This window comes from Mus caroli, unplaced genomic scaffold, assembly GCF_978045245.1.
Source record: "Mus caroli unplaced genomic scaffold, Mus_caroli_1 scaffold_8, whole genome shotgun sequence".
Taxonomy (NCBI): Eukaryota; Metazoa; Chordata; class Mammalia; order Rodentia; family Muridae; genus Mus; species Mus caroli.
In genome coordinates this window covers 82,461,316-82,485,195 of record NW_028227263.1, presented here as the reverse complement: position 1 = coordinate 82,485,195, position 23,880 = coordinate 82,461,316, and the positions used below count along the sequence as shown (strand labels likewise).

Below are 23,880 nucleotides of genomic sequence, written 5' to 3'. Positions count from 1 at the left end.
AGGAGTAGTTTAAGGGGGTTGACTGAGAGGAGAGGAGGGAGGAGAAACTGTGGTCAGAATGTAAAACAAATTAATTAATTAACTAATTAATTAAAATAAATAAAAATAACATTTTAAGACAAAGAGGAATTATTGCAAAATTTTACCTAATTGTTTCTGTTAATGTAGAGAAATATGGTTGATTTTTAACAATATTATCTTTATATTATTAATATGAGTAATAATATTAGACCATGTATTGCTTAAAATTTTTTAAATTGAATTTTATTTGTATGAATGAGTTCTTTGTCTGCATATATATCAACATACCATGGCCTAGTACCCTTGGAGTCCAGAAGAGGCCATTAGATCCCCTGGGGCTGAGGTCATAGGTGTTTGTGATTTGCCAGGTGGGTGCTGGGGGTTGATCCTGGATCCTCTGCAAGAGCAGTCAGTGCTCTTATCCTCAAAGCCATCTCTCCAGCTCATCATAGAAGTCATCTCTCCAGGTCCTCATAGATTATACCTATGTTTCTTTTAATTCTAGATATCATCTGCAAATAGTTACATTAACTAAAAACTTTAATAATTATATAATGTGATAATTACTTAATATCCAATTCTAAAAACACAGAGTTTGTTTATGTGTTATGTGTCCTTGGTGCCCTGGAAAGAGCTGTGAAGTGTATTTTGAACTGAAAGTGGATTGTGTTGGTTTTGATAGGCATTGTCTGGTCTGTTGTTTTGTTTTATTTTTTTTTCTTTTGAGAGAGAGAGAGAGAGGGAGAGAGAGAGAGAGAGAGAGAGAGAGAGAGAGAGAGAGAGAGAGAGAGAGAGAGAGAGAGAGGCACCAGCATTCCTTTTTGAGTGTGTGTACTTTCCCAGAGAGGTCAGAAGAGGGCACCAGATCATTTGCTCTGGGGTTATAGATGCTTCTCAGCTGCCTGACATGAGGTCTGGGAATCAAACTTGGGATCTTTTGCAAGAGCATCCAGTGTTCTTAACCTCTTAACTATCTCTTCAGACCTTTGTTTTGTATTTTTGAGAGAGTTTCTTTATGTGGCCTTCAACTCACTACTCAATCTCTGAAGTGCTGGGATTACAGGCACATGCCACCATGTCTGCTTGTCTTCTTCTTCTTCTTCTTCTTCTTCTTCTTCTTCTTCTTCTTCTTCTTCTTCTTCTTCTTCTTCTTGAAAAAAAAATTACTATTTTAAGTCCAAAGAGGAGTCTTCCCCCTCCTCCTCTTCTTCCTCCTCTTCTTCCTCCTCCTCTTCTCCTTGAGACAAGGTCACACTATCTAGCCCTGGATGTCTTGAAACTCAAAATTTAGAGATGTTTGGCCTCAAACTTAGAGATTCCCGTGCCTCTGCCTCCTGGGCGCCAAAATCAAGGGCACATGTCACCACTCCTGGCCTCAAGATTCTGTTTTTTATCAGTAGTCTCAAGCATGAATTCACTTCTTTCCTTTAACCTATTTTATTTGCCATATCTCTGATGTCCCCTTGAGGGAGTGATTTTATTACATGAACACACAATGTTGTGTTGATAGTAGATGAATCATGACTCCATAGAGAAGTTACGTTCTATAGGCCAGCTCCCAGGGCAGGAGGCCAATGCAGACCAGAGTGGGGAGAAGGCTCAGTGTCCCAGACCCTAGCTGGGCCCATGAGCTCATTCCAGCACTTTTGTGAGGTCTTCTCTCCTGTCCCAAGTCCTCCATACTGCTGCCTGTTGTGGACCTTGTGACCCAGGCTTCTGCTGCCAGCTCTGTGTGTCTTGTCACTAAACTGTGCTCAGCTTCGAGCTCTCATCTGGTTGGGTTGTGTCTGTATCCACCAGGCTTGTCTTCTCAGGGTGTTCCCATGGCCCTGCCGTGGTTTGTCTCCCAAGGGTTTATGTGATGAAGGTTTTGTCCCCAGTGGGATAGTACTGAAATGTGGTGGGGCCTTTGTGTGAGAATGGACGCAAGTCTCTTGAGGTGGGCTGAGTCTCAGGAAATTCCATACAGCAGGCTGCTATGACTGAGCCTGGCTCCTCCCTGGTCTCCTGCTTCCTCTCTAGTCCTGCATCTCAGTCTCTTCCCTGCTGCCCCTTCCATGTGGTGCTATGTGCCATGAGGGTTGCACTGCATCCTTGGAGTTCAACAACCACAGGAATGAGAGCCCGTTTTCTCTCTAAGATACCAAGTCTCCGTTATTTGGTTATGGCAGCAGTATCTAGGCTCTCAGCAGCCTTCCTTATCCTCCGTGTGTGGAATATCCGCTCCATAGAATGTGCCTAGTGTTCTCAGTGGCTCTAAAGCCCAGCGTTTCTTAGCCCTAAGTGTGTACCAGAATCACCCAGTGGGCTGGTAGGCGAGTTAAAGACTGCACTGAGCTGAGAATTTTTGGGTCAGTGGATCTGGGGTGAGGTCTGGGATTTTGTCCATGGCATCAGCTATGAGGTGATGCTCACGCTGCAGATTGGGAAGCAGTGTGAAACCCACTGACCGAGGCCCCGAGCAATCGGGGAACCAAATTCGGTTCACTCCTTTTGTCTTTCATTTCTGAAGCGTTAATTGAAGCAAATTTGAAGCCAGGAAATTGTGTATGCTCTGATCTTTGCCAACTTGGGGATCGTACTCACAGCCAGTAATCTGAGCTGTTGCACGGGGAGAAGGGTGGTTCCTGGGAAATACCACACATTGTCGGGTACATCTAACTTAGCTGCTGTTGGGAGGCGAGAGCCTGCTGTTCCAGTAGATAAACATACTATGTCATTGTGACCGATATGCTTTCTTCCCTGTAATTGTTTTTCTCACTAAGCAGAGTAGACTCTGGGACTTAGCTGGAATCTGGCGCAGTCACCCAGAGAACACAAATGTCACACACACTATGAGGTTCAGAAGGACCTCAGAAGAAGAAGATCAAAGAACTTCAGATAACTCCAATGGGCAAAGATGGAAGTAAAAAAAAAAAAAAAATCCAGGTAGCCTGCCTTGCCGCACCCTCAGTTAGCAGGAGTTACTCCAGCATTGCATCTAGGTCCAGAGGTCCCTCTGGTGATCCTTCACCTTCCTTCACTGCCTTCTTATGCACATGAGCCCTCACAAGTCATATACTAGAGATGGTCTGGCAGAGCTCCATGTGTGGTTTACTGGCTTGGTATTCGAAATAAATCTCAAACATGTGTTAAATGTGAAAGTCCACTAAGGTGTAGGAGGAAGACACAGGATATAGTAAACGCAAGTTCAGGGTTCTCATGGCAACCATGGAAACATATTGGAGCGCCCTCTTCCTCAACCTGGCCCTCCTTCAGCTCTGCCTGTCTCCAGGAAGGCCACCATCTCCCCTCTCACTGCACAAGCCAGAGAATGGAGAGGAATCCTGGCAGGGCTGCTCCCTCAGCAGACCTCCCGCTAAGAGCACACACACACTCACACACAGGCAGCTGACAAAGGCCTCTTTCTTTAGCTCTCAGTCCATCTGCCATCCGCTATCTCCCCCATCCCCCTTCATCTGGGCTTGCAGCATCCACTCTGGTCCCCACAATCTGTTCTGCACTTGGCAAAAAGAGTGTTATGCACTTGTGTGTCTATTGATCTATCTATCTATCTATCTATCTATCTATCTATCTATCTATCTATCATCTATCTGTCTATCTAAAGCACACCTGTGCTAACAGAATCATAGAAGCACAGCAAAAGATTCTCTGCCTCTTACACAGTGAAGCAGACTGGCTCCAGGGCACCCTGAGCTGCTATTTCTTACTGACCAGATTGGCAGAGATGAGAATGGTTTTATAACACTGTTGATAGTTGGGGGGCAGGGGGAGTGGTCAGCAGACACTGTTATATGAATCATGGCCCCTGAACGGGGAGGCTTCTGGTCCACAGTACTGTTGCTATGGTAGTTGGCAAGTTTGGTCCAAGTTACACATCCTGATATGGCTTGACCCACTTCTAGGTACTTATAGGGTAGAGTGTTAGTGATGAAAACAGTTCGTAATGCACATGGGTATAAACAATCTAACAGTGAATCACGAGATGCTGGATGGAGGGCACATCTGTTCATGGAATTCTATAGAGCTTTAAAAACACCCAAAGAAATCCTCTATGTTCCTTACCATATATGGGTATGTGAAAAAGGGACTTTGGAAAGGTGGTGTGAACCTACATATCTTTTTATAAGGCTCTTCTTAGGGAAGCAACAGGACCCAGTGACGTAAAACCCTAACAAGCCAACCAGGGAGGAGGCCACCCACTCCTTATGTCCTCTGTTGCTCCTTCAGAATTTCAAACCAGACTCATTGCACTGCCCATTCTAAAGCTCTCTCCTACCTTAGACACCATAGATCCAGGCTTACATGTTGTATGACTTTACTTGGGGAGATGTGACTTAACATCTATTCACCCCAAATCAGTCTCCAATAGCAGATCAAATGAATGACTCCACTAGAATCCAGAGTCTTGAACCAGTAGTCTTACCGGAGCTACTTATGAAGACAAAGGTCAAGGGTTACATAGAAGAGTATGGATGACTCAAGACCAGCTGCATCGCTGAAAGCCCACTGCAGCATGAGTGATAACTCAAAAATGCTCTTTTGTTGGGCCTACAGGCAAGGCTCAAAGTCACCTTGGCTGCCCAAAGAATCTTTCCTCCTCAGCAGTTCTTATTGCTCACACAACCTTGATGACAGAACTCGTGAATCTTGGTTGTTTCAGGAACTTCCTGAGACTTGTGAGTTGCTTACTTTGCCAGCCTACTTTTATTCACTTCTTGAGTTTTAATAAGCCTTGGTCCAGCGTGGGATGCTTTAATTAAAAGGAATTATTACTTCACAACACAATAGGAACTCTTCCTTCAGCCTCCACAATTCTGAAGCTGTTCAACAGTGACATGACCTGCATCCCAGGGCCCAGCTGGATTGTGTAGGATGCTCAGCCTCCATAGTCACACAGGTCATTTCCCTTAATATGTCCCATATTGCTTCTCCTTCCCTTTCTCTTTCTATTCCTCCTCCCCTTCAGTCCCCTCTCCTATCTACTGAGTCTGTATTTCTGGAGAACCCCGAATCATTCAGATAATAATACCAAATAAAGTCTAGGTGAATAGATTAAGTCATTCTCTTCAGAATTGTGCAGGTCATGGTGTCAGCAGGAAGCCTGTAGTACTTTTAGATAAAATAGAAAAGGGAAATTCAGTGAAAAGACTATTAGCAAAGGTGCATTGGAGCTAAAAGCCTAAAGGACCACACCCCGACTTTAGCAGCACTGAGTACTCATTAGCATTCTAGGCCTAAAGGAGAGAGGAGGGGCACACTTTCTGGAACCCAATGAGACTGGGAAATAAGACTGAGCTGTGGGAAAGGGCTATAGGGCAGTGTCTATAGTCTAGCAGGAGCACCTGGCCAATTCACTGGGCTCTATAAGGAGAGCAGAAGTCAGGGAGAAACCCAATACCACTTCAACTCTCATGTCTTCTTGCAGTATTCTCCACCAGACAAACCCAAACATTGGGCTAGGAGCTAGGGCTAGTTTGCATTCTATTGCTGTGATAAAACACCATCACCAAAAGCAACTAGGGAGGAAAGGGTTTATTTGGGTTACACTTCCACATCATGGCCCATCATTGAAGGAAGTTGGTCAACTCAAGGAAGGAACCTGACAGCCGAAACTGAAGCAGAGCTCATGGGGGAGTGCATCTTACTGGCTTACTCTTCATCACATGTTCATTCTGCCTTCTTACACAACTCAGGACCACTACCCAGAGATGGAACCATCCACAGTTGGCTGTGCTCCTCCACATTAATCACCAGTCATGAAAATGTCCCATGGAGTTACCTAAAAGCCAATCTGGTGGAGGTATTCAAGTTTTTCAATTGAGGGTCCCCCTTCCCAAATTGTGCCAAGTCATCAAAAATCTAACTGGCTCAGAGTTGTCATCTTCATGGAAATAGGGCACGGTAGGAAAGGGGGCAGAGTAGTCCCAGAGGAACAACAAAGGGACCCTGTGCAGCTCACTGCTGTTCCCAAGGGTGGAGAAATCCCACCAGCCAGCCAGTACATGAACATGATCATGTACTCAGCTATAGTTTTGCTTGGAGCCTAAGATGCTCACTTGTTCCATCACAGGAGGGAATGAGAGAAGCAATTAATTAATGCAAAGCTGGCCGGGTGCCAGAGACCACATTGTATGCTGTAGTCTGGCAACACATCTGGCATGATCTGGAGCCACATCTGTAACAACAGGTGCAGTTGAAGTAATATCAAATGTACGGAAGTCCCTTGTCATTCTCCAAGTCTCACAAGACATCTATCCAGAGTGAAGTCAAATCAAGTGGGAGGGAACAGCCAGCCCATTCTTACATCAGACCATTCTCATCCCACTAACAGAGGTCTCTGCAGCTCTTGTGTGTGTGCTTGGAGTGGGAGGGCGGGAGGTGGGTCCTTGTCCCACTCTTCCTACCAAGGCAGGGGCTTGTTTTCTGTGGGTATCGAAATAAGAGGGCCCACAGTGAAAGCTGCAAGCTGTTCACATATTTTGTAGGGCAAACAGAGCCTGGGATTAAAGGGAAGATTAGGGGTTAAAAACAGCAGAATCTGGAGCACTGAGGAAAATGAAGAGGGCTCTAGCAGGGAGTGAGATAATCAAGCTAGACAGATAATGGGAGGGACAGGGCTTTGAGCCAATGATAAGCAGACCAGCTGGCCCTCAAAGCCCCTGAGGAACAGATATTAGGCACTCTCGTCTTTTCATGCATCATTGCTTCTAATGCAGCTCATGGTGGCAGACTCCACTGTAGGGATAGCTGTTAACAAGAAGTTTCCACGTAGGACACCATCCCCGACCATCCTATAGACAAGGAACTGAGTTTGACATAATAAGAAGGGCTGCGGCTATATCCTGGAGACTGGGATAGAGCTAACTTTCTGCCATAGTACAGCTACATGCTGATTCAGTAAATGTGACAACAAAAACAGTACCTGAGATACCTGCAAGGTAGGGCAAGTAATGCTGGCCGAGTGACTGAGAGCTAGCAGACACTGACATCAAAATTGAAGCCAAAGATGAACTGAGCATGGCTTCAACTACTCCTGAGTGGGCAGCTCATGAGCAGCATATGAACACCACAGAGCATGTGGACTCTTCCTTCCACCAGCATGGTCCATCATAGTCCAGGTAGCAACCAATCTCTAAAGCTGTTACCTCAGTCTTTTGTTCACTTTCTTCCCTTGCTCTGTAGAAGGGATCCTAGGATCTTCTCTTTCCTTGAAACCCCTCCCAACTCTTGGGAGTTTCTCACAGTTTTTTCCCTCACTTAAGTTCTCACTTTTCCTCAATTTCTCACTTTTATGTAATAATTCTTCATCAAGTCTGGCTCTGTTTTATATACTCCCAGGAAGAGCTGTGCCATTAATTTTCTTTAGAATGAGACAATGAACTTGGAGCCCCTGTCCTAGATCAATTTTGATGGCTGTGAGGGTCTGGTATCTTGGGTACTTAGTCATATACAACCAGGCTTTGAAAAAAGGTCTTGTTTAACTAAGAACACTGCATCACTACTGCCCTGGCCCTGGACCCATGGGTTGGGGGGGGGGCTATGGTGAGGGTGAGGGGCTTTGAATGTCTGTCCCTGTCACACTAGTCAGAACTGGGAGTAACTCCAGGGTAATGCTTCAGCTCCAGGCTTGGGTCAAATGCCACCTGACGACCATGAACCATCTCGGCGGCTGAGCACGGTGACCTTTTGTTCGTCTAAGGGTTTCCTAAACATGTCCTCAGGCTAAATGTCATTTTAGAGCTCATGTCTGAAAGTATCTAACAGGTTTTGACATTTCCCTTATTCCAGTGCACATGTGTCCCTAGTAAAGGGCCAAAGATGTCTATAGGGAGGAGCTAAGGGGGAAGATTACAGCATGTGATTTTTACAGTTGTTAAAAGGTCTTCCTCGGGACATCCTAACTCCCTGTGTAATCAATATACTCTGAGTTTTTTTTTAAATTTAAAATTATTATCATTTAAAAATGTATATGTATGGGTGTTTTGCCTGTTGTTAGAGGGCACTGGATCCCCTAGAATGGGAGATACAGATGGTTCTGAACTGCTACCGGGGTGCTGGGACTTGAACCTGGGTCCTCTCCAAGAGCAGCCCATGTGCTTAACTGGTGAGCATTCTCTTTAGTCCTAAGACTCTAGTTTTCAACTTTGTCTTCAGTCTGGAGATTTGGCTGCTATTTATTTCATCCCTGGATGAACTATCTTTTTTTTTCCCATGTGACTGAAGGCTTTGCTATGATCTATGTTTTGGTTTGAATGTTGTGTGCCCACAATATCCATAGGCTGAAACCTAATCACTAGAATGCTGGTATTAGGGTGGTCTTAGAGGGGTGATTAGTTAATGAAGGAGGAGCCCCAAGGAATTTGATTAACACCCTTATAAGGGGGTTGCTTCAGCTAGTTTTTTCTTCATGTAGGACACAGTACAAAGGCAGGCCATTTGCAAAGCATGAAGATCGGACCCCAAATCTGCTTCCACCTTGATACTGAACTTTCTAGCTTCTAGAACTATGAGAGAAAGATGTCTGTTGTGTATAAGCCATTCGGTTTCTTATTTTATTTGTTAACTAATAAAGTACTAAATTAATTCATGGGAATGCTCACACACTACAGCATTTGCATGGAGGTCAGAGAGGACTTGTGAGAGTCAGTCCTCTCTTCATTATGTGGGTCCAACTCAGATCATCATCCTTGGCCACACACATCTTGACCTGCTAAGCCATTTCACTAGCCCTCTTCTTTTGTTATAGCATCCTCTGGAGACTCAGGTAAGCTGTTCAAAAGATTCTGGCATGTCAGGATCTCAGGTCAGTCTCTCCTGATAGTGATATCAAGAGAGAGATCACTCCTTAGCAGTGATAAATGTTTAGCTAGCTCGACTGTGGTGACAGTCCAAACTCTACTGGTAAGCACAGCCTTCTTCTCACTCTTCCCAGGTCCCCTTGCGATGGTGCGTAGCTTCCCAAGGACAAACAGTGGTATGAGTGGATGATCCATCAGACGAGCCCTCTGGCTCTCCCGTGGTCTCATACTTACTCTATACTGTGTACTCTCTGGTTAGGTATCAGTGTGAAATCCCAAAATCTTGTCATGTGATACCTACTCTCATGCTCTCAGGGATCCATCTACTGTGTGGGAGCCACATTATGGAATATCTAGTCTTGTTTCTTAGGCTACAATCAAGCAGTGAGGCATTTGATACTTAAATATTTAAGCTTAGATCTCTTCTCTTCTTCAAAGCGAGAGACCAGCTCTATTGCCTAAAGTTCTGCTCATGAGAGAAGTTCTCTTTTCTTTTTCAGGAATCTTCTGATTCCCACCCCTTACCTATCAGGGCCCTGACCATGGCTCAGAACTGCTAAGGCTGTGAATCCAACCACCTCCAAGGTCTTGGTCCAGGTCTTCCATGGTTTAGGGAGGTGAAGGTATATTTAAATGCTGTCACTTGACTCAACTGGTCATCCATCAATCAACCTGAGTCAGTTTCTCTCTTCTCTTCCCTTCAGTCACCAGATGCTCACAATGCAGGTATCATTGCCTTCCACTTGGCTTGTGTTTCCTACAGGTGGAGACCTCAGGAGCTTCAGAGCTCTGTGACATGGACCACAAGTTTCAGGGTGCCTCTCCTCTGCCCCTGCCTGACCACCTGTGTACCTCTGAACCCTAGCCTCGGTGCTGGCCTCCTGAACCACTTGCATACCATGCACTGCTAATGTGCTCCAGCACACCCAAGATAGAGTCTTCTGAGGAAGTGCCTCCCTGCAGAAGTGTGCCCAATAAAGCGGGCAGAGGGATAGCAGGGCAGGGTAGCAGAAGACGTTGAGTTGAATGATCCCTAGTGAGTTCCAAGCTGTGGCTCAGTGCCATGAGACACTGTGGAGGGTCTGGCAGCTCTGGATGTCTGTTCTACCTCAAGATAAGAGGGCTCCCAGACACCTATACCTGCTTGAGACTTGGCATAGGGAAGGTGGCTAGCGACAGTTCCAGTTCCAGGCTTGAGAAGGCTATGTGACTCTGGTGGTATGAAGGCAAATGCTCTAAGAGTCTAGGCATAGGCCTAGAAGAGAGTTTAGTGTTATGGATTGAATGTAAAATGTCTCCCATTGGTTCTGGCGACTGCTTAAAAAGGCTGGAGGAACTCTGAGGAGATGGAGCCTCCACAGAGGAAATTAGTCACTGGGGGTGAGCCTTGAGACCTTATAACCCAGCCCCAGTTCCTGTTAAGTCTCTGCATCCTGAATGTGGATAGCATATGACCCCCCCTGCCTCCCTGTTTCTGCTACTATGCCTTTCTTACCTTCTGCCATGTCTTCTCTACCATGACAGACTGTATCCCTCTGCAGCTGTAGGCCAAAACAAACTCTTTATTGCTTAAGTTGCTATTGTCAAGGTATTTATCACAACATGTACACAAGACACCTACCCATGAAGCTGGTAGACACTGCATGAGACATCTGCTGAGCACCACAAGGAGGCTGCTGTGTACCCCTACATCCCTATTATAGAAATGTAGCCTTTGCTAGTGTTGTAACAGTAATGTACAGTTGCTGTCACTGTTTGTGGGGAACTGATCCCAGACCCCACAATAGATGCCCAAATGCATATGTATATGCTCAAGTTTCTTGAGTAGTAGTTGTACAGAACATATACCCTGTGCTGTGTACTTTAAATCATCTCTAAATGATTTACAATATCTGATACAATGTAAATGCAGAGGAAATTATCATTTGAGTAATGACAATAAACATATCTGTACATGTTTACAATTCAGATACTTTTTTTCCAAATATTTTTGCTTTGAGGTTGGTTGACCCTGCAGATATGGAACTTTCAGTTGTGGGACTGACAGATGTGGGTAGTTGGCCATACCACAGATTGGGTTGCTTAAATAACAGATAGTAGTTGTCCCACCATTTTGGAGGTTACACATCCATGATCAGGGTGCCAGTGGGACTGATTCCCTCTGAGACTGGAGGAAGAATGTGTTTCCCTGATGGGTTCCTAGGATTGTATCTGTGTCCCTGACATGCCAGCATTGTTCACTTGCTTTTCTTTTGGGACATGTCTGTTTCTGTGTCCTGTGTTCTCTTGATTGAGGACATCAACAGCCATCTAGTAGGACACCTTCCCTGTGACTCCAGTTTAACTTGTTTATCAGTTGCAAATAAGACCATATGCAAAAGTGGTTGGGGATGGGGCTTTCAACATCTTTAGTGTGGGGCAGTGGACCATGCCACTGGACAGAAAACCTGGTAAGGTCAAGAAGATTCAGGAACCCTGGCAATTCTCATAATTGAGATCAGTAGGCATTTAAATTTACTTCTGATCAGGTTTCTGTCCTGGAACACAAGACCACAACACCTCATTGAGAAGACTGACAACCAGTCACATACCCATGACGGACAATACCCAGAGTCCTTTAGCATGCAGATGAGGCATCCCTAACATCCCAGACCAAGCCAATAGAAAGCATCTGCCTCTAGACCCCAACCCATCCTCAAATGTTTATAAGTCCTATCCACATGGAATAAAGTACTTGAGTTACTTCACCAAAGATCATCTAAGAGTGCCTGTCTTATTGAGCCTTAACACTCCAGGGAAGAGTTTTCTCTCACCAAGCTGTTGTCACTGGACCTCCTCTTGGTCCAACCAGCTGGGCGCATGAACTTGACCACAGTCACTTCCAGCCAGGTGGCCTCGACCTTTGCCCTAACCTTGGCTGCTAGCTGCCCACTGCTCTTCCCTGCCTGCCACAGACTCTGGGGCAATGGCAGCTCACCTTGCTCTGGCTTCCCCTTGGAGAGCTGTAACACTTTAGTCATTCTGGCCATGCCTAAGCCCCAGGAGATCTTTTGCTCCCACTCTCCAGGCAAAGGAGTCCCCACTGGCTGTGCCCTACACAGACCGGCACTTTAGGAGGAGACACAATGCAACCAGTGACAGATGAGAAGCATTATAAAGCTTTAAAGTGAATGCATTATGGCCTGCTCTGGAGTCTTCTAAGATGAGTAGATGCATGCATGCATGTTCAGACAGTTTGATGACAAAAATCCCATCTCCTATATGCATGACATAGCCCTTTAGTTGTATATGACACTGAAGTAGCATCAAGGTGAAGTCAAACCTTAGACCCTGGCGAGGAATGGTAGCAGGGAGACCCAGCTATTTAGGAGGAGAGTGAGTTCAAGGCCCACCTGGGCTATGAATTTAGAAGCTGGATGGACGACGTCATGTGACTCTTGTTCTAGTTTGCTTTATGTTGTAGAAAAAAAAAACATTGACCAACAAAACTTTGGGAGGAGAGGGTTCATGTGCTTATATACCCTGACCACAGACCATCACAGGGAAGCCAAGTGAAGGAAGCCAAGTGAGGCAAGAGCTGATGCAGAAGTCATGGAGGAGTGCTGCTTGCCCTCCATGGTTTGTTCAGTCTACTTTATTGTAGAACACAGGACCATCTACCTAGGGGTGGCACCACCCATAGTAGCCTTGCCCTCCCACTTCAATCATTAATCAAGAAAATGCCCCACAGACACACATGAAGCCAATCCAATCCAGGCAACAACTCAACTGAGATTCCCTCTTCCCAAGTGTGTGTGTGTGTGTGTGTGTGTGTGTGTATTGGAGACATGGAGACAGTGTATCCTAGTTAGGGTTTTACTGCTATAAACAGACACCGTGACTAAGGCAACTCTTATAAGGACAACATTTAATTGAGGCTGGCTTATAGGTTCAGAGATTCAGTCCAGTATCATCAAGGCATGCATGGCATCATCCAGGCAGGCATGGCGAAGGAGGAGCTGAGAGTTCTGCATCTTCATCTGAAGGCTGCTAGCAAAATACTGTTTTCCAAGCAGCTAGGACAAGAGTCATAAGCCCACACCCACAGTGACACCTCCTTCAACAAGGCCACACTTCCTAATAGTCCCACCCCTCTGGGCCAAGCATATACAAACCACCACACAGTGTTTCTCTGTGTAGCCCTCTCTGGCTGTCCCAGAACTCTCTCTGTAGACCAATGTGGCCTCAAACTCACAGAGATCTACCTACCTCTGCCTCTTGCATGCTGGGCTTAAAGGAGTGTACTGCCAGTGCCTAGCTCCCAGATATGTTTATGTTTGTGTCAAGTTGACAAAAACTAACCAGCATAAACCCTTTCAAAATAGAAACATAAAAAGAGGGCTAAGGCTCTGTCTCAGTGGAAGAGTACCCCGGGGCCCTAGGTTAAATTCCCATCAATGAAAACAAGCCAGTGAATAAGACCCCAAACCCTTTGATTATCATGTTATAGGAAAGATCATTCATTCAGAGCTAGGCCCCTAGAGCTGGATCCAGTTCAAGCAGCTGGGGGCTCCATGCTCTACTGATGCCCTAGCCAGATGCAGTTTCCCTTCCTGCCCATGGTGACTTGAAGGTCCTATAATAAAATCAGGGAAGGCTGATCTACGTTTTTAGCCTCTGTTCTTGCTGTCCCTACATCTGTAAGACAGACCATTAGGAGCCCTGCCTCTGAGTCTCTCCAACACCTGGGGTCTCTATGGGACCCATGTCTAGAAGGAGCTCCTGTGTTTGGTGTTAGGTGAAGCCATGCTGTGTGGCTCTCTATCTCGGTCAGGAGTCTCCTTTCTCCCAACCATTGCTCCCATTCTTTCTTTCCCTCTGCCAGGCTTCACTCAAGCCCCATTGTGTCCTCCAAGAACAACTGAGTGAAATGAATATGGGGCCTTGTTAGAACACTTTTATTTAATAGGCGATTGGTAGTTAAAGCTGAGCGCACACTCGAGTCAAATAAAATAGATTTGGGGGATAAGAAAGATCTTGAAATTACTTCTTAAATATTTTGTTTCCTCTGCTCACATGTTCAATTGGCAAATCTTTACTGAGTGACTGCTTTGCACAGGCACTGTTCATGAGCTGAGAGCACACAGTGAGTATTAGTTATCTAAGCAGGTCAGCTTGTCTGAGTGCAGGGAACTGCTACCAGTCTCTATGGGCCTCCTTTGGTATCTCTGGAAAAATAAAGGATTGTGGATACAACAGAAGTGAAAAATGGAAGGTGCAAGCTGAGACAAGCAAGCAGTCAACGTTCCCAGGTGCAGGCTAATTATGTGGGCAGTGTGTAGAATAGAGGGCTTTCTTGAAGTACTAGGGAGAAGGCTCTGAAGGAGATGCCAAGGACACCAGCAAAGGCCTCCATCAGGGACTGGACATGGCTGAGTTTTGTAAGCTGTAGTCTAGCAGAGACTGAACTTATCAGAGCAGCCTGGGGTCCCTGCCTGCAAGGCTGGCAAGAGTGGGGCTGGAAGCTGCCAGGCCATGCTGGAACTGAGCACCAGGCAGGGTAGGCGCCCTGTCTTGAAGTATCTTAACAAAAGCTCCTCTGAGAATTCATCAAAGGACTGCAGCAGAGAGGTGCCACCCCGCTGCTAAGGAAGGGCTCTTCTTTCTCTGGAAACTAGGAAGGCACTTCCTAGGTTCATACAATGTCATCTAGAGTGTGCCAAGAGCATTTCTGAGCCAGGTGGCCAGAACGTGGACGTGAGAGGAATCTAGCAAGGCCATTGATGCAGGACAAGACACAGAGGACTGGTGAGGTGGAGAAATGGGGTGCAGGGCAGCATGCCTTCTCCAGCCCTTAGCTCATCAGGGAGTCAACTGCTGCATATCTGCCCTCCATACATGTGTCAGTGATAGCTTGCTTCTCAACACTGGTCCACCAGGCCAGCCCAGACTGAGCCTCAGGTCCTCTTTCAGGGGAACTTGAGAGAGAAGGACCTTGAATTTGTTGCTCCTTCTTGTGCTGAAAGCATTTGCTTATGGGTCAGGATGCTCCTTATCAGACCTGGTCTTAAGGATGGCCAGAGAGCAAGCAGAGTATGGGTGTGGCTGACCCACATCTACCCCAGAGTAGTTTGCTGGTGACTGGGCAGACTGGAGAAGCACAGTCACACTTATGGTGGGCCTCTTAGGGTGTCTCTGGCTGAATCCAGGGGCTCCCTTTTGTTACATCTCTATCACTACTATACCATTGAAATGTAGCAACAGCTTTCCTTATTCTCAGTCACTCCCAACATGTGGCTCACATTCTTATATTTGTACAACATCCCCCATGTAAATGGACAAACACGTTAGAAGGGGCACAGTAGAACAAATGCATTATAATGGGTTTGTCAGTGTCAAGCCCGATGGCCTTTTGGCTTAGACACATGCACCTTTCTCTAGACAGTTCTTCTGTGTCCTGCCATGGGTACCACTCTTCTAGGTTTTGAAAAACCCACCTCTTGACTTTGTCAAATCATCACAAAGTTGACACCAAATAACCACCGACTGACATCCTGGCTCAGCCCTCATATTCTGAGAGGGGACTGGGGAAATGTGGTCACTCGTGGGTAAGACAAGTTCATCAAGTGGTCACTCTGCTGTCTGTACTAACTCCATGGACTCAACTGTGTATTACAGTCACTGCTATCTGTACTATCTACATATGTACATATGTACTATCTACTATGTATCATCTATACTTGTAGATGCTGTCTAGAGTCACACTATATCTGTGACCTGCTCTCTGTTCTTGCCACCAGAGAACAACAAAGATCTGTACTGTGGTGATTTCCACTCATGGTAACTTCTCTTATAACGGAGCAGAGGTCTTCTTTCTCCCAACACATCAGTACCACACTGTGTCTCCTTCCTTACAGGCTCTGCCTCACTGGCAAGGGCTGTGTTCACTCCCCTCCTCAGGCTCCCTGTCCTTCAGTCTAGACACTGTGGCTCCACAGGCCAGGATTTGGAGGGCCGGGGACCAGAGGCTTCTACTTATGACTGTTCATTTGTTGCTACAAAGTCCTGTTTTTTTTTTTTCCTTTTCAGAATCTACATCCTATACTCAGCCAAGAAATCAGTAGTATTTACTTCTTCAGAAGGAAGGTTCTTTTCTCCCGCCCTATATCTCTGTCTCCCAATACAAGGCTCAGGGCTGTAGAAGAACCCGTTAGTGTGTGCTCTGATGGGTAAGTTTCTCACGCTCTTAAATCCTAACTGTAAGCGTGCCTCAGAGCATCAAGACATGGTTGAGCTTTGCACTTCTCTTCAGATGTCCTGAATGCTAGGGATTTGAAGCCAATCTCACCAGAGAAGGAACAGAGGTAGACACTGCCATACAGACTCTCGGCCAGCAGTCCCTGGCTCACAGGTTGAGATGGGTCCCATATCAGACATCCTGCATGTCAAATACTTGTGATTCATAACAGTAGCAAGCTTACAGTTATGAAGTAGCATTGGGATAATCATATGGTCCTGGGTCACCACCATATGAGGAGCTGTAGCAAAGGGTGGCAGCATTAGAACCATGACTCTAGGTGATTTGCCTGAGGCCTTGCCACACAGGGGACATGAATTGAGACAGACTTGAGCCTCATTGCTGGGTCATAATCCTTTGGACTGTGGGGTGAAGAAGAGAGGCTCAGTGTCAGGCATTAAGGAAGGTGGAGCCCCGAGAGACGGGTGCCAGCAGTAACTCTGGGGTAGGGAGATGGTCTACCAACTCCACAGAACAGAGATGTGTTTTTGTCAGTCAAATGCATTATTTACATAGTCAGCATGGGAATAAAAGAAAAGTTTTCTGTTGCTTGCAAGTTATTAAGGTATAGCATCCTTCCCAGTATATAACTCAAAATGCCTATATTCTTCCCTACAGAAAAAGCGGTCTGTGTTATTTTAAGAAATAAGTAATGGCAGAGCTGAGTAATCTGGCCTGCAGATTTCCAGTGCCTTGCAGGAAGTTTGGCCTAGTCAGGGACTCCTGCCCTACAGACACTGGCAGCAAGCCTGCAATTTATGAATACGACCATTAGGTGGCGATAGGTAGCATAGCCGTGTGGCCCAAATACACCTGCTACTTAACCTACTTTGGTTTCTCTCGCCAAAGAAAGGGACCAGAAATTTCAAGAGTCCCTCAAAGGCCTCGTTAAGGCATGCTCTTCTGCTTGGCACTAGTGGACATTAATGGAACCTTTTAGGGGCAGGAATGTGTAAAGGTAAGTCTTCATGTGATTGAGGAAGTACCTGGAAGGAGATTTGATCCCCATCCTTTTCCATAGTTCTTCTGCTTCTCCTGACCAAAGGAGCAGCTTTTTTTTTTTTTTTTTTTTTTTTGCTATGCTGAGATATCGTAAGTCGTTTGTCCTCCAAAGGTTAAGAACTGAAGCTATGAATAATTAAAAAACCCAAATAATCTAATATTGGGTATTATACAGATATTGGATAACCAATGGAAAGTTTTTCTGTTATTCTTGGTTTAGCCACTAATTTTTATCCAGAGACGGCTGGCATCCTATTAATTTCTTGTGGTCTTCTGAAAGAGGCTTACAGTTGAATGAAGGCATCTACTGAGTTAACCTTTACTCTCTCCTCTCTTTGACTTCAGTTTTTCTGTGTACTTCAGGGTTATCTTGAACTAAATCCTCCTGCCTCAGTCTCCCAAGTATTGAGATTTCCATGTTCTGCTTCCTTTCCCTTTAATCACATACATGAACACGCATGTCTCTCTGCTCTTTGTTCTTTGACTTAACAATATGTCCCAGACCCGAGCCTAGCAGAGTTGTCATCGAAGAGAACAGAGAGACTTCATCTAGCAACTGATGGGAACAGATACAGAGTCCCATAGCCAATCATTAGGAGGAGCTTGGGGAGTCCTGTGGAGGAGTGGGAGGAAGGATTAGAGGAACCAGAGGGGCCAGGGACACCATAAGAACACGGGCCTCAGAATCAACTGACTGGGGCACGTAGGGGCTGGCAGAGATCAGGGAGCCTGTTGGAGTCTGTCCTAGGCTCTTTGCATATGTGTTATGGTTGCTAGATCGGTCTTCTTGTGAGAATGCTAACAGTAGGGGTGGGGGCTGTCCCCGACTCTTTGCTTACTTGTTGGACCCTTTCCTTCTACTGGGTGGCCTCATCCAGCCTTGATATGATGGCATGTGCCTGGTCTTATTGTAGTGTGTTACACAGTGGTCAGTTGATCTTCCTGTGGCCTGCACTTTTCTGAGAGGAGGTGGAACAGGGAGGGGTGAGTTGGGGTGGGGGAGGTGTGCTGGGTGGAGAGAGAAAGGGGAATCTTCAATCAGGATATAGTATATGAGAGAATATATATATATATATATATATATATATATATATATATATATCTGTCCCATGTCACTCTGCCATAGGGTTCTTTCTTCCCTTCTGACAGCATGTGATTTCAGTGTTCAAATATTCCCAGTGCGCATAGCTGTCCCCAATTCATGGGCACTAAGGCTGCTGATAGTCCCTTACTTTATAGTGACCATGCTCCCAGCCCCTTTGCACATGAATACTATTCCTGTAGAAATGCAATTGGAGATAGAAGTAGGTTAAAGGGCTTTCTGCCATTTAGGTGACAGTCTTCCAAAGCCCCGCGTGTTAAATATTTGTTCCCCAGTCTGGCACAGTGAGGAGGTGGGGTTCAGAGGGAGGGAGTTAGATTATTAGAGGTGTGTCCTTCGAAGTGGGCTGTAAGTCCCCTGGTGATCAGCTTCTTCTGCAGTGTACTCCCTGCCTCGGTGTCCTGTTTCAGCAGAGGTCAGGACCAAGGTCAACTGACCAGTGGACTGGAACCTCAGAGACTGAGCCTAAATAAACATCCCCTCTAAGAAGCTCTTTTTACAGGTATTTGTTAGAAAAAGCTGAGGAATGCAAAATAATGGGCATGTGTTGTTTTTAATAAGAGTGGTTGGATTTTCTTCTATAGATGTTGTGCAGTTTATACTCCTGTGGCTTGTGAGGAGGTCTGCCAGCTTTCCCTTGACTTCTGGAACATACTGTGCTATTGACTCTGGAGTCTCTGACAGGTAAAAGCAATGACAGCTTAGTGTGGTTTCGGTTCTTTTTCTTTTTCTTTTGTGATGCTGGGGTGGATGCCAGGGTCTTATGTACTCTACAATGGTGTCCCATTGTGGAGCCACACTCCCAGCCCCACGTATGTTTAATAGTTGTTTGTAAGCTGGTAGGATGGCTCAGCAATTAGAGATGTCTGCTGCCAAGCCTGATGACCTGAATTTAATCCCTGGGATCACATGGTGGAAGGAGAGAACCAACTCCTGAAAGTTGTAATGACCCACACACACACACACACACACACACACACACACACTGAAAGGGTAATAGAAGTGCTAAGAGATTAAAAGTCGTTTGTATTTCCTTTCTTGTGAGTTGCCCATTTTACTTTTTTTAACTCAGGCAAGGTCCAGGTAGGGAGGTGGAGTGCTTGCTACTGTGCACAATGTCCTGCGCCCTGCAGAGCAGACAGACACATCTGGACCTCACACTTAACAGTCAGTGCTATGGAACAGTTTTGCATTTAGAGCTGAGATGAACTTTTTGTCAGTGGGGTCAATAGAATATTTAAGGTGGTGGACAACAAGCAAGAAGGAACGCTCAGCTCTAGGAGGAGGAAGAATGGCTCTAGGGTGGACCTATTTGGTCCCTGAGCTGCCAGAGCTGCTCTGCTATTGACTGGTGAGGTGGGGGGGGGGAGGTAATGGAGGATGAAAGAGAGGGAGGCAGACAGGTCCCAGGCCTAGGAGGTCCTTACTAGGTCTGCCCCTGTATTCAGCTTTTCTCCAGGCCCTTCTCAGGGTCACCTCTGTCACTGTGGGCATCAGGAAGTTCTTTTCTCACCCCACCCACCCTCCTCTTCCTTTGGTGACATTCCTCTGATCTTCTGCCACCTGGCCTTCATCTCAGTCTAGGACTGAAGGAAGAGAGAGAGGAAGAGGGAGAACCAGGCCAATTGGAAGCATGTGGGGGCTGAAGTGGAGCCCCCGTTCACTAAAACAGAGCACCCTGTGTGCCTTAAACCTGCAAGTTGCCACAAATGCATAGGACTGAGTGAAAGGTCAAAGGTGACAATAAAGCCCAACGTTCAAGACTTTCAAGAGGTTTGTTTCTTACTGAGCCAACTAGTTCTCATTGGGGGTATTAGAGGTTAGGGGCCCTCTCCATTCTGGACATCCTAGGCAACACAGGTATCAGAGACTCGGTGGTTATCAGGGACCCGATGAGAAGATCTTGTGGCCAGTAGGCTTCTGGTGATCGACTATGGGGAAGCAGGACAAGGCTTGCCCCTCAGGAAAGGCTTTCTGAGGCCACAATACCCCAGAGATTCAAGGGATTCGGGCCGGGGCTCCGCATAGAGCTGAGCTGGCAGAGCAGGGCGCGGTCGCCGCAGCCCCTCAGCGCCGCACGCTCTCCGGAGCCCGCCAGGGGGCAGCGCGGCGTCAGGGGCAGGGTGCGGGCACCGGCAGCATCTCCTTCACCTGTTCTGCCTGCCCAGGACCAGACTATTAAGACTCCCCAACTGGCCGGTCCCAGCTCACTCCCAGGAACCTGTGTGCTCCCCAAGGCGCCACCGCGACTCGCGGAGCCGATCTCAGCCCGTATCCCAAGGACCCAGGTCCCAGGTGGGCTCGTCCGCTGTCCCCGCGCCGCACCCGGAGGCGCCGCGCTGGACGCCGAAGCATCTTTGTCTGCGCTCTGCGCGGCCGCGCGGTCTTGAATCCCTTGATTCCCTAAGGTCTCTTTAGAAAGCGTTTCCATCCCGCGCGGCCGGGCGCAGGAGGAGCGGGGGCGGTCGGTGTGGCGGCGGATAGGGCGGTGCGGGTGCGGGTGCTCCCTGGCCGCGCCGCGTGCGCCCGGTAGAGGCGGCCCTGCGTGCCGTGCGCGGCGTCCGGGGCGCGCCCGCCGCTATCCAGCTTCCCGGGCTCATTAGCAGTCTCGGTGTGCGGCTCGGCGCGGGCTCACAAAGAGCTGCGGCGGCGCCCCGCTCTCGGCCTCGCCGACCCAGTCGGGGGCGGCGGCGCATCGCGCAACCCGCGCGGGCGCAGGTAAGCGGGGCCCGGGGCGCCAGAGTCTCCGCGGCAGCAGCCTGGGTTGCCCGGTTCCGCGTGGGGGGAGCCGGGGCGCAGTGGGAGGCGCGGATGCTGTGGTCCCGGCGCTCCCTTTCGGACCTTGTGGGGCTCTGGAGAGGCAGAGGGGCATCGTCGACAGAGCGGGCCACCGCTGGGACCGGGCGGGGGGGTGGGGTGCTACGGACCAGCGCCCCTCTCTCTCCGGACCCACCGGACCCTCCGAGCCACTGACCAGCGGCCGGGCGCGGCAGGGATCAGCTGGCCGCTAGGTTATCAGGGGTTTGCGAAGCGGCGGCGCGGGGCTACCTGGTGTGGCCAGAGGAGATGGTCACTCGTCTGGGTCCCCCTATTATTGCGTTGGGGGGGGGTGTTGTCCAGAGGGGAGCTGCTTGGCACTGATTCCAAGTCCCGATGCTGGGCGGCAACTCGGGAGTTTGGGGTCGCTGCTGGGTTCGCTGCTTCCAGGCAACCGGTCTTTGATCTGTACCCCCCCTCCCCTTTCCCTTTATAATGAGGCCCGGGGGAGAAACTCAGTTAAAAATTCCACACCCCATATTCTCTGGGGGGATGCGGTGGGGACATGCCCCTCATCCTGGCTGCTTCCTCCTGGCAGGCAGAGCCGGGCAAGGGGACTTGGGTATGGAGGATGAAGGGGAACATTGATCCCAGCTTTTTTCAAGCCTTGTTTTCACACGGAGCAGTATGGGCAGCAGGCCTCTATATGCCAAAGCTGTGGGTGAACTTCCCCTGAGTGCGGTAGGGATAGGAGCAGGTACCAGTGGGGCTCTGCAAGGGCTTGCCCTGACTGTAGGCACCTTAAATAAAGCCTGCTAGTCTTAACTTAGAATTTAGTTATGGAAGACTTTTAATTCTTTAATATCTGTTTATTTGTATGTGACTTAACAGAGGCCAAACTTAAATTCGAATTTAAATATAGCCAGCTCACTCAGGCCTTGTGCACGATGACGTTCTTAAACCTTGCTTATTGTTCTTGGCCTTTCTTCATGTCTGAGCTGATTTGTCCCGGGCCTCTTAGACCCCAAGACCCCTTCTTCCTTTATGGATATAGATTTGAGGAAGGACGGTGGTTTCAAAAACAAAGACCCATAAGCTTTAAGGGTCCAAGTGAACAACTTTTTCTGAAGTAAAGATCTGCAGGTGCCAAGAACCAATGGGCAGGCTTCCTTTGGGGCCAGGCCCCTCCGAAAAGGCAAGGATGGGGCTTTCCTGGTCAGCAGCAATCTGAGGCAGGGGACTCAGGGCAGAGTGGCTGGGTGACTTTGTCCTGCACTCAGATTGCTGGGTGGTCATAGTGTGCTACAGAGGGTCTCCTGAACTTTGGAGCTCTGGAACAGAGGGGTGAGTGACACAGACGAAGAACCTGCAGGAACTCCAAGCCACGTGGAAGGGATTAGTGGGGTCGTGGAACTGGCTGAGCTGGAGGTACCAACACCTCTCCTTCCATGGCACCACCGGGTCCTTGTCTGCTTGTCCTTGGGACAGTCTCTGAGCTGGGTATAGCCATGTCCCCCCACCCCCAGCTTTTCTCATCTCTCGGGTGTCAGGCAGCGGTAGACTTACCCCACTGCTGCTTTTCCATGTCTGGGGTGCTGGGCCGCACTGAATCAGATGGTCTGTGAGTGGGTGTGAGCCCGAGTCTTTGTGCTGGAAGGGGCCAGCATTGAGGACCGTTCACTTCTGCTTGCCTTCTTCTTTCCCCTGTGAGGCAACCCCAGACCCAAATGGTAGCTTGTTAACTAGTTGGCATAACACCCTTTTGTTTCTGTTCTTCCTTTCTTCCTTTCTTCCTTTCTTCCTTTCTTCCTTCCTTCCTTCCTTCCTTCCTTCCTTCCTTCCTTCCTTCCTTCCTTCCTTCCTTTCTTTCTTTCTTTCTTTCTTTCTTTCTTTCTTTCTTTCTTTCTCTCTCTCTCTTTCTCTCTCTTTCTTCTTCTTCTTCTTCTTCTTCTTCTTCTTCTTCTTCTTCTTTTCCTTCCTCCTTTTTTGAATAAAATATTAGTTTCACAGTAATAATTGGTAGAGATGGTCTGTGAAATGGAGGTGCATAAATATCTAATTTGCCAACCGAGCTAAGAAATGCCAGATAAAAATAAAAGATAATTGTAAAAGACACCAATCTCACCCCTGGAGGCTGAGAGGGAGTGTTGAAACACCTTGACTTTTCCTAGACAAAACTGAGGAACTCAGAGGAAAAAAGCATTTGATAGTAAGGCTGGCATCTACCAGGCTTTGTTTAGGTTGGGCACTGGTCACTGTGTCCTGTTGGAGAGGCAGAATGGGGGTAGGATCTACCTGACCACAGAGGAATCCTCTAGTCTTCAGTTTACTGCTGCATCCTTGTCTGTCCTCTGCTCTCATGAAGTTCAACAGGTGAGGGTCTCCACTGATACCACAGCGGTTCTTGACAATCCTAGGGACAGATGAGTTGTGGAGGTTCTGAACAGCCTCACTGGCCTGGAGGGCCTTCCAAACCAAATGGCAGATACCTGCATATCCTGCCCGACAGCCTTCATCCTTAGTATGGTGGCAGCCTGGGCCGTGTGCCCTCTTTTCCTGCTCCTGCCTCCTCTTCTTGCTGGCGATGAGGATCAGAGGCATGTAAGCCACTGGTGAGGGGTGGTGTGACTGCTGGTTGGCAGGCAGGCATTTCTGACATAGGTTATACTTGGGATGCTGGCCCAGGGGGCAGGGGCTAGAAGGGTGCTTACTCATTCCCTTGGAGGAAGATTAGGTGACAGCTAATCTCGGGGGTGGGGGGGGGGTGGGTGGGGGGTGGGTGGGGCTTCTCTCTTCCAGCTCCTCCTCTCTGATGCCCCACCCACCAGCTGGGCCAGGGCCAGCAGGAGTCTCCAGGCAGCCTGCTGGCTGAGTCAGCAGCACTCATGGCTTCTCGCCTCTCCTGCAGCTGGTCCTCACTC

General features: G+C 47.8%; 1 protein-coding gene across 7 annotated transcripts in view; it reads left to right on the top strand.

Annotated features, from left to right (window-relative positions):
* Positions 1 to 20,319: 20,319 nt before the first annotated feature.
* Apba2 (amyloid beta precursor protein binding family A member 2) overlaps positions 20,320 to 23,880 on the top strand; it is a 243,735-nt gene continuing 240,174 nt past the window's right edge. For 4 of the 7 annotated variants that reach the window (XM_021167642.3, XM_029480041.2, XM_085841674.1 and 1 more), the window contains exon 1: positions 20,690 to 20,920. The gene's annotated coding sequence lies outside the window, so the exon portion shown is untranslated. Of the gene's footprint in view, positions 20,498 to 20,665; positions 20,921 to 23,880 lie in introns of those variants that run through there. The other 3 variants (XM_029480040.2, XM_085841672.1, XM_085841675.1) reach the window with 3 other exon arrangements.